General features: G+C 46.0%; 2 protein-coding genes across 28 annotated transcripts in view; both read left to right on the top strand.

The window, feature by feature from the left end:
• Positions 1-10,632, top strand: part of Erc1 (ELKS/RAB6-interacting/CAST family member 1) — a 1,605,700-nt gene that overhangs the window by 140,485 nt on the left and 1,454,583 nt on the right. The gene's annotated exons all lie outside the window — the stretch shown is intronic.
• Iqsec3 (IQ motif and Sec7 domain ArfGEF 3) overlaps positions 277-10,632 on the top strand; it is a 115,591-nt gene continuing 105,235 nt past the window's right edge. For all 8 annotated transcript variants that reach the window (XM_048787524.1, XM_048787516.1, XM_048787515.1 and 5 more), the window contains exon 1: positions 277-326. The gene's annotated coding sequence lies outside the window, so the exon portion shown is untranslated. The remainder of the gene's footprint in view (positions 327-10,632) is intronic.

Here is a 10,632-nt window from a genome sequence, read left to right as displayed (position 1 = left end):
GCCCCGTTGCCGGCTCCCCCGGCCACCGCTCCCGCCGCGGCCCAGGAACCGCTCCAGAACCACGGACAGCTCCAATCCGCCACACCACAGTCCGCGCCCGAGCAGCCACAGCTTCAGCACCACGGACAGCTTCTGGTGCAGCCCCAGGCGGGCCCCAGCAGTAGGGCTCACTCACCCCAATCACCCCACCAGCACCCGGTGACACTTGGGGCCGTCGCTGACAAGGAGAAGGAGCGTCCCCCGAGTTGTTGCGCTGCCGCCGGAGCCCTCCTTCAGCACAAATCCCCCGCCGCCCTCGGCAAGGGCGTCCTGAGCAGGAGACCCGAGTGAGTGGGGAAGAGATGGGGACTGTTGGGAGGAGAAGCAAGTGGGTGTGAGGAGACAGGGGGGAAATCGGATGCACGCAAGAGTCTGAAGGACTAGGGTAATGTGAACTGAAGGAATGAGAAGCTGCCTTGGGGTAGAAGCGTGTCAAGGAGATTTGGGGGAAAGAAGGAAGGGATATCAGTGTTTGAGGTTTTATGGATATTGGAGCAAAAGGGTTATTCAGACTATCTTGGGGGCAAAGAAGCAAAGAAATGGATTTTAAGTGATTGGGCTGTTGGGAACTGGAGGGCTTAAAAGGGACAAAAGTGGGAGGAGGTTGTGATGAAGATTAAACTGAAGAAAAGAGAACCATCGAAGGATTTAAGTTAGGAAAAAAAATTTGAGAGTTCGGGTACAAAAATTATTTAAACAAAGTGAAATATTTTTTAAAAAACCACAAAGGTTTGACCGAGAGGCTTCTTAAGAGCTTTAAAAGGGATGGGGTCCAGATAGAGTAGCATTGGAATAGAGAGGAATTCAGGAGGTAGAGGTAAAGCTGAAAGGCAGGAGTGATGTGAAAAGAGAGGGGATCTGAAGACAGGGGGAGATAAAGGGTAGGCGAAAGCATTTCCCAGAGGAGCGAGATGGCTCTTTAACTGATGCAGTGGGAGTCAAAGCCAGGAGTGGCTCATTTAGGGAAGCTTACTCCGCTCTCATCTGAGTGGCCACCTTTCTTCCAAATCCCTGCAGAGCCAAAAGAGTGCAAGGAAACAACTCACCAAGCCAGTGAAGGACTCTTGATATAGCTTGGGGATTCAGTCTCGTTACAAAATTTTCCTCTGATTCAAGGAGGATATCTGTGCAGAGTGGTCGGCAGTTGTGGAAAGGGAACAATGATGAGGGAGACAGCTGGAAAACAGTAGTTATGTTAATGCGGCCTCTTTAAATCTGTTATGTCTAATGATTTCAAACCTTATTTCCCCTTGGTTATTTGCTGATAACTGGAATCTCACATTGGGTACCAAGAGAATGGTACCATCGCCAGTGGGGTTCTAGAACCTCAAGCTTTTTTCACTCATGAGATCCATGAACTAGGAATGTGGGAAGAAAAGATGAAGGGGAGCTAAAATATCTTCTCCTCTGTATCAGGAAGTCTGTGATCACATCAGCTTTCCCTCTCTGATTAAACAGGTGATGAAATAACTGCATGGAAGAACAGCCCTGGGGAAATCAGTACCTGGTCAGCACCTGGCCCTGATGATGATGATACTAAAGGAATGGAGGGAATTGGGAGTGGGGGAAGGTGGAAGGAGGCCTAGGAATCTTACCCTCATTCAGTCTCAAGTGTGCTTTATTTCTGGAGGATACTTGTGAAAATTCACTGTATTCCTTAAAAACTCATTTTCTTCCCAGCATTCTTCCAACACAAAACCCTCTCATTTTGTTGGCCCAACTGCTGCAAAGTTAGAGGAGGTGGGTCAGGACATGTTAGTTCAGAAGATACATTTGATCAGAATCATGGGATCTAAGGAGTAAAGATCTAGAATGATTCGGCTTGACAGATCTGAAGTATTTGATTCAAGCCCCAAGAAAATAACAACTTTCTTCTTCAACTCACTCAATGGCCCACTTATCCTCTCAGTTTCATGGTTTTTATTTCTTTATCTGACATAAAAAGCAGAAAGTCAGTTTTTCCTCAATTCCCATGGCTCAGCAAAAGGCAAAATTTTCCCAAGGTATTATGCAGCCTTTCCCCCAAATATAGGAAAATGAACTATTCCACTCCATCTCCTTGGAGGCAGCCACAGCTTCCTGATAATTAATTCTTCACCTGATTCATCTCTTCATGACATTTGGGGTCTCCCTTCTCTCCCACTGCACCCCCACTTTCTTTGCATCTCTTCAGGGGACCGTGTGAGCAAGAAGGGTTGATGACATATCTTTTTCTTGCATAAAGACTTTTTCTGAGGCTCCCACAGTGGTCTAGAGAGCTCACACCTTATGTCCAGATGCTCCTTCTTGGAAGCCAGGGACTTAGAATTTACCTGGCTTCCTATCCAGCCTCACATGTCAATACCATGTGATGTCCTTATCTTTCCTTCTCCCCTGCCCTGCTTTTGCTTCCCAAGAGAGCGGAACAAAAATAAGAAATACTTAGCATGATGGAGGAGAGTAGAAGTTATTGAAAATCTTTCATTTAGAAGTTGTGCCAGACACTAAGAGGTTAATAACACCAATAGCTCTTTACTTTCTCCAGAGCTTCAAGCTCTGCCTCTTGTCCCCAGGCCTCAGTACCCAGAGACTTAGAGAACAGGGATATGCCTGCATTACCTCCTCCCTGCAACTCTCTTCCCCTAGATGTGAAACCATTCACATCTTGGCTGGTGGGATGACTTTTGGACCACCTGTTTCTTTTCCCACTGTTTTGCTTGATGTCAACCCAAATTTCCCTTAGAACCTTGGGAAGGAATCACCCTTGCTAACTATGTGTTTGGTCCCCATTCTGGATGTTTGACCTCCTCACACCCCTCTCTAGAGTGCAGGGCTAGATGGACCAGCGGGCAGGGAGAGATCTCCATGGATAGGTTGAGGCAGGGAGAAGAGCAGAACCAAAAGCCCTCTGGCTGGTATTTCTCCAGGGAGCTCCCTGATGAATCAGTTCCCTATAAGCATGCTGAAGCAGGAAGAAGAGATCACAGAGAGGACTCTGGATCATAATTTCGCTGTAAATATTTTCTCATTCCTCAATGCCTCATTATATAGCAAGAATGTGTCCTGAGCATGGAGACTGAAGAGAGGGTGGTTTCTGTGTTAGATGCATTATTTCAGCACAGAGTTTGAAGTTATCCCCTTAACTCCCTTTCCTGCTCAATTCCAGGAGAGGCAGAAACCCTGGAAAACCTGTGACTACAAAATAATGAATCATTTAATTGCCACCTGGTCTACATTAACATGTGACCTGCCTTCTCTCCCTCCTTCAACTGAGGGACACACAAAGGGGGTGGCATTGGAGGTCAGACTAAGGAAGAAATTATGTGGAGGTGTGTGAGCCTAGAAATATTATGAAAGAAAAATCCTCAAGGGGTTAAAATTCTTTCTCTGCATGCTTCTCAACTCTTGCTAAGCTCTGGCCCCCACTGCTTATGCTTCTTAATGAAAGCAGCAAACATAGCTTTCTCCTCTTTATTTTTTCAATCAAGGCTCACAGCATTTACGGAACTGACTATTATCCCTTTCCTGGTTGGAGCCAGGCCTCAGCCTGACCTGGCAAAGTCCCCTTGCCATGGAAGCACATGACCCTATCTAAAGCTGCTGGCTTCAGTGTGACCACAGCTTCTCTGTTTAAGCACAATTGCCTACCTACTCGATCATGCATTTAGAGTATGGATACCAGCACTTGCCTGTGTCTCCACACCCATAGGCAGGTGATTACTGGAAGTTAGATAAGATTCTTATATTATACTTCAAATTCAGCTTTTACTCCAAGCTCCCTATCTCAATGTGGCTGCAAAGTCTGAATGGCTTAGCTTAATAATTCCTGCCTTCTTTCTTCCTCCTTTGTCTTCCTTTTATATCCTTCCTCTTACTTTTCTTTTTTCCCTCTCTTCTGTTTTTCCTCCTTATTCTTTTCCCCTTTCTTCTCTTTCCCTTGAATTCTTTCTCTCTACTTTGCTTCCTTCTATCCTTCACTTTCACTTAAGCTACACAGGTTCGTCTCTTTCCTCTCTGCACTTATCCTTTAATCATGAAATAAATCCATTTTTTTCTGATGCTGGGAATGCCACCTGGGGTCTTGCACAAGCTAGGCAAGTGCTCTATCACTGAGATACACCCCCATCCCTGCATGAAATAAATCTTGAGTCATCTTTGGAGCTCCTTGGTCTAATGCTGGCTGGAGGCTGGGGATGGCTAAAAGAGCTCTTGCTTTTAGCTGGATGTAGTTTTTAGCCTGAGTTTTCTAAGACACGAACAGCAGGTGTTTCTGTTGTTATTGAGTGAGGTCTGCTTGAAGATGGCAGTTCCTGTCTGCTTGATGATGGCAGTTCCTGTCTGGTCCATTCTGGAAGCTATTAAGAAAGTGTGAAGGTCTATCAGTCAGCCAACTAAATGTATCATGTATCCAGTCCATTCAAAACCCTTCACTCTGTGCTGTAGAAAAATAGGAAAGAAGCAGGTGGTCCTTGCTCAACCCACATGAGACACATATCTGGAAACATTTAAACAAGTGTAAGCATATTGGGGTGATCTAAAGCTACCTTCTATCAGAACAGCACAGGATAAGAAAGATGTGTATACATATTAGGTTCAGAGCCAGAGAATTCTTGGTTGGATTTAAGAAAGGGTTCATGTCAGGAAATAGTAAAAGTCAAGGATAACCAGAAAGGAAACAACCAAGATGATTCAAATCCTAGAGATGTCTGCATTGCACGTGGATATCATTCCATCCTCTGATGGTACAGTCCCCCACCTCTTGTACCCTCCTGACCTGGAAAGCCTCAGCACACAGGGAATCTATCTTGTGTCTAGAAGGCCTGAGGAAGCATTATACAGCCAAGCCTCACCAATCTGCTTATCCTTTTTTTGTCTTCTCCTACCCTCACAAGGGAGAGGACTCCTATTCAATAAGTTGGAAAATGGGGCCAGAATGAAGGCTCATTGAGAAGAGGGAGTAGGTGTCTTTTTGCTCATTCCTGGAAGCTGGTGTAGAATGAATGGGCTGTCCCCTACCTTTCCAAGGTCCTGGAATGTTGTTCTTACCTTCCCTTCATCCAAAAAGAACACAATTTTAGAAAAACAGGTCATTTCTTTGCCCCTGGGAAAGCCCTGTGCCTTGCTCCACCGCATCTTTCTCCTTCCACACTCTCAGGCCCTTCCCAGACTCACACAGCCAACACCACAGGGCCTTACGAAGACATCCTGGCACATTTTCCCCTTGGCCCAAAATCAAGAGAGAGGAATAGCAATTGGTCCTGCTGATTCAGCAAATATCTATCTGTGCAGCCTGAGTTTCAAAGGTCACTTATGCAAAAAGAAAAAAAAAAAAAAAAAAGGTGGAGGTGAGGTATGTCCTATGGTTTAATAGCTGTCTTTAAAAGTAGCACTAATATAAAATAGGAAAGTTCTAGTATTAAAACAACTTTAACACATTAAAAAAAAGAAAGAAAAAAGAAAAAAAGGTGGGGGGCAGATGGGGTCAGGCCTGGGTGGAAAAGGAAAGAAAATGAGGGTGATATGAAAAAGGAGGAGCAAGCTGAGCCAAACAGCTGAGCCAGGGTCTGGCAAGAGGCTCAACTCTTGAATTTAAATCCCATGTAAAGATTTTTAGACTTCTTCTTATTGGGGAGCCCAAACATTTTTTTCCCACTGGGGTTCAAACATATTCTTGGCAGCTCTGGACACAGGGTAACAGCAGTTTAGTTAGGGGACACTTTCATTTTGCAGCTGGCAGATTCCCAAATGTGAGGCCATCTGGCAGAATTTCCAAGGTTTGGGCCATTGCAGCAACTTCTTCCTCTGCTTCTGGAAAAGCACGATGCACAGGTTCCCACAGAAGTGGCAAAGGGTTTCTTGTTTCCATAGAGCAAAGGGATGGTCATCTTCATTTCAAGTGATGAGGGCATTAACCAAAAGAAAGGGAATCAGGAGTAAGGTGAGGAAGAAGCTGGACTTTTTGACTGAAAGGAGATTCTGGAAATCATAGAGTCACAGAATGTTCAAGATCTAGATAGTCAGAACATGAGCTTTGGGAAAGACACACCTGGGGAAGAATCCTGTTTCACCATCTACCAGCTGTGAGTCTTTACATTCATTATTGCCTTCCTTTAAGCCTGTTTTTTAATATATAAAATGAAAGATAATATTTACTTTAAAGGATTGTTTTAAAGTTCAAAAATTAGATATTATCACTTTTTAGCACTGTTCTGAGCACATAGTAAGTGCTCAATACATGCCAGTATTTTGGCATAAAGAAAGCAGGACCCAGAAAAGACAGGAGGCTCATCTGGTGGCAGACAGCAGCACTAGAGTAGAATCCACATTCAAGATTCTTTCTATTCTGCCAGGCCACCTTTTCACATGTGCCTCTTTCTCATTTATTCTGCCTCTGCACAATGGGCACCAAAACTTATTCAGAGGCATGAATGCTGAGCTTAGCTTGAAAAGCAGCCAGGCAGGACAAATCCACCACCCCTTAGTGATCCATACTGAGGTCTCACATCTTCATAGCTGGGAAAGGCATCTTTTAAGCTTAACTGAAATATTTTGTGTTGCATTTTAAGGTTATTTGTTTTTCCCTTAAAAACACCAAACAGATCTGAGTTAGTACTAATGCCATATGGTGATATGAGGGACCGCTACCCTGTTTCCCACTGACCTGTCAAGGACAAAAGTGATGAGTGAAGGGAATGAACCCAGAAAGCATCTCCCACTTCCACAGAAAGAAAGCTGAATCCATTTCTCCAAATTGTTTCCTTCTAAGGGATTAAAGGTAAAGCTGCTTTTTTGCAGCATTCTGAGGTCAGAAAGCAGAGGAAAGCAGGGAGGGACAGAGAAAAGAAGCCTGATGTGTTGTTGTGAGTGCCCTGGATGGTAATGAGGGGGCTAAGGATCCTACTTTGTTTGGTCAGGTGTAAAGGGTAAGAGTCTTCTCTTAAAGACTTTCTTCAATGAGATATATTCTAGGGGGAAAAGATAAGGCAGGCTTCAAAAATTCTACCCATGGTGGTCATGGCTAAAGACCACTATGCAAAAACTATTAGAGTGTGTGAGTGTGTGTGTGTGTGTGTGTGTGTATGTGTGTGTGTGTGTTGAGGCCTGGGTAAGATGGAGGATGGGCTGTTTTGCTGTTGCTCTTTGCTTGCAACATCTAATCTGGAGGGTTATGTAACCGATGATGTGCTGAGTGGTACCTATCCTCCCCCACGGGCCGGCTGCTGTGGACAGAGGGCATGATGCAGCCTGTCCAAGTCCCTGCCTAGAGAAGGTCCTAGCCTCTGGCTTCAGAACATTCCATCTAGGCCCAGATACAGAGACTGAGGACTTTAGAGGCTGTATCAGAGTCCCCCAACCCCTTTGGGGAGTCAAGCAAATGTCAGACCTGGATGGAACCTGGTCCAAACTTCTCATTCAGCAAATGGAAAAAAAAAAGGTCCTGAAAGGGCAGTGACTGGTGCTTCTAAACTAGTTAGTGTCAGGACTTAGGTTTAGAACTCAGAATATCTTTCTTTTAAAACTTATCTAGTTCTCTTGGTCTTACATAGAGATGAACCAGAAGAGCTAGTCAGGGCTCTTCCATGGGTGTGCTGGACCAAAATTACAGCTAGTAATTGGGGCTTAGGGGACCCAAGGAGGTCCCTCAGCCTTCTAGAATTTCTCACCTATGCTGCCAATTCCACAGTCAGAGATTGCTTTGAGTGCTTCACGGTTATCTTCTTGAATAAAACACAAATTCTCCTAGGACAGGAGAAAAACAAAACATTTAGCCCTATCAGTCTTTCCACACTTCAGCATGAAAGCATGTATCTGGGCATTTCCCAGGGCAAGGCTTGGTGAGAGACGATACACAGCAGCACTAGTTGACTATAGGCCAGGCCAGGAGGCTCATAAGGAGCTGAAGGGTTCATGAGGGAGGCTGTTGAGTGTCTAAATGTATTTTTATTTTCACTAAATTTTGCAAAGAGTTGGAATTGTCTTGCTTGACCTTGGCAAAGAAGGGAAAGGGACACAGGGCATCCCACACCGGCTGGTTGTAGAAAAGTTATTTGAACTATAGAAGGGATACTTTTCCAGTGAGCTTCATTCATGTGTAAAGTCACAAGAAAACAAGTACATAAAGGGGCATTGGGGAGCTTGTTTGCTTCTTTCTAGGATCTTAACATAATGTTTTTGATAGTAAAATGTCCCAGGACTCTTGGGGTTTGCTGAGATAGGAAGTGTGAGTTGGTAGGGGTTGGTGTCCATGAGCCTGAAGAGAATGGGAGATGAGAGCCAAGCTCAAGACCTAGGTGCTTAATAAATACTAACTGAATAAATAAATTCATAGTTGTGTGGGGCCCAGGCAGGTTCATGAATTATGGAGTGGAGAGAGAGAAGGGTATGGTATCAGGGTTGAGAAAGAGCTCTGCTGAAGGGAGCTTCCCCCAGGAAATAGGTTGTGCTTTAGCTCAACAGCACAGCTCCTTGCATGTGTGAAACTTGGAGGTTCAGCTCTTCACGTTGGTAGGGAAGTAAGGGGGTGATGGTGGATGGAGGACTGCCCATCCCTACTAATGACACCCACCCCAATCCTACACAATCCTACATGTGAGCAAGAAAGCCCTCCTTTCCCTCTGCCCCAGCCTCTGAGCAATCTCTCAGCCTAGGAAGCTCATTAAGAACAAAGTTAATGTTTTATCTCAATGACACTTGTGTGTGCGTGCGTGTACACACACACACACACACACACAGCCTGTCAGAAGGTTGGACAAGCAGTGGACAATGGGTCTATGAGGATGTGAGGGAAAGGAGGCCTGAATTACAGCCTGTTTCTGGAGGAAAGAAATGGGCTGGGGTGTGGGTCCATGGTAGAACATGTGCCTACCATGTGCAAAGCCCTGAATTCAATCCCCAGCAGAGAGAGAGAGAGAGAGAGAGAGAGAGAGAGAGAAGAGAAAGAAACAGAGAGACAGAGACAGAAACAAACATAAGAGAAAGAGCAACCTGGATTCTGGTCATGACATAGCCAGCACCCAGTCTGCAGGCCTTTCTGTGACGCAGTACCAGTCCTGTTCAGGACAAGTCAGGTCTTGATGGAAGGTGAGTGGGTGTGTGCATGGTGTGGATGTGTTTGAGACTAAGTGGATATGGCGTGCATGGGTGAGTGTGTTGCTGAGTTGGGCTGGGGTGTTGGATGACAATTCACCTCACACCACAGGCTGTGTAAACCTCCCAGCAAAGATCAGCATAGCTTTATCTTGCTATCTCCAATGACGCAGAGTCTGGTCACACTGTCAGGATTCTGGGTTCCTTCTCTGCACAACATGTTTCATCTCTCTTGCTATCCATTTCTCCTGGGTCTCCTCCCTATAAAATGGGGTGAGTCTAGAGTCCACCCATCCTGCTATCAGTACCCTACTGTTTGGAACCCACAAACCAGGCTCCAGAAGAGTGAGCCCAGAGGCAGAAGGCTGCCTGGAGGATGGGTGGTTGCAGCTGGTGTGGTCTGGGATTCTCTACTGAGGTGTAGTGTTTGGAAGCTCAGGTACACTGCAGCAGAAAGCACAAAAATCTGCAAAGTGGTTTTCTTTGGCCAGGGCCTGCTGGCTTTGGACATGCCAGGTCAAAGCAATATTCTGCCTGCCTTCAATCAGGAATGTACTCCTATTCCAGGCAGAGAGGCAAGGGAATTCCACAATTTCTTCCTTGATGAATGATTCCAATCTACCACAATTTTCATTCAATGCATCAATTTAACACAATGATTATTTAAAAACAACAGAAACAAAAAAATCTGCAAAGTGGTGGGGAATTTCTTGCTTGGGCCTAGCTTCAGTATTTCCAGTGCCAAGCAAGCCTCATATTTACAGGCCCTGTAATGGGCCTGGATGCTTCCAAACTGGCACTTTGGGCACCTTTGACATTCTAGATGCTTCTTACTAAGAGCCCCTCAGGGAAGACCAAAGGAATTTCCAGAGACAGGTAGATGCTATCTTTTCAAGCATCTGGATTTTGATCCAGAAGCTAGGACTCTGGTTCTCATGCTTCGCCCTCCTCACAGACCCCCAAGCAAACCTCTCCTCTGCGCAAGGGGACAATCATTTTTCCTTCTCCTAGTCCCTCTACCCCAAGTCTGGTGAAGCAGAGCCTTTAGGGGGTTGCTGCAGCAGAGAGGGCCTCCCTCCCAAGAGAAAAATGCCTTCTGCAAGACAAGAACCATAGGAAGGAAGCCCAGGATGGGGGACTGAGGGAGACTCTGAATTCACTCTCCCTTTCAGGAAAAATTGTGGTAGACCCCCGTGCGCCCTTTAGCAGGATAAAGTGAATTCCGCAGAGGATTCCAGCTATCAAGTACCCCGGAAATTTCCACTGGGCTCCCTCTGGTCATTAATGCGTACAAGCAGGGGCAGCAGAACAGCGTTCGGATCTAACCTGTTCTTTCCTTCCCCAACCTGACAGGGATCCCGCTCCCTCAAGCCCCTCTGAAGCCTCGCGTGCCCCAGGCGCTGGGCAAGCCAGGGGAAAGCCCTTCCTCCTCCTCCGGCCGCGCTCCTGGGGGCTGCTGGCTGGGGAGGGAGCGCCGAGTCAGGATCTCGGTGTGTGGGCGGCTGGCTAGCTGCTGACATGCAGGAT

This window comes from Marmota marmota, unplaced genomic scaffold (assembly GCF_001458135.2).
Source record: "Marmota marmota marmota unplaced genomic scaffold, marMar, whole genome shotgun sequence".
Classification (NCBI taxonomy): domain Eukaryota; kingdom Metazoa; phylum Chordata; class Mammalia; order Rodentia; family Sciuridae; genus Marmota; species Marmota marmota.
Note: the sequence above shows the minus strand (reverse complement) of the source record. Positions and strands in the feature narration are given on the sequence as shown.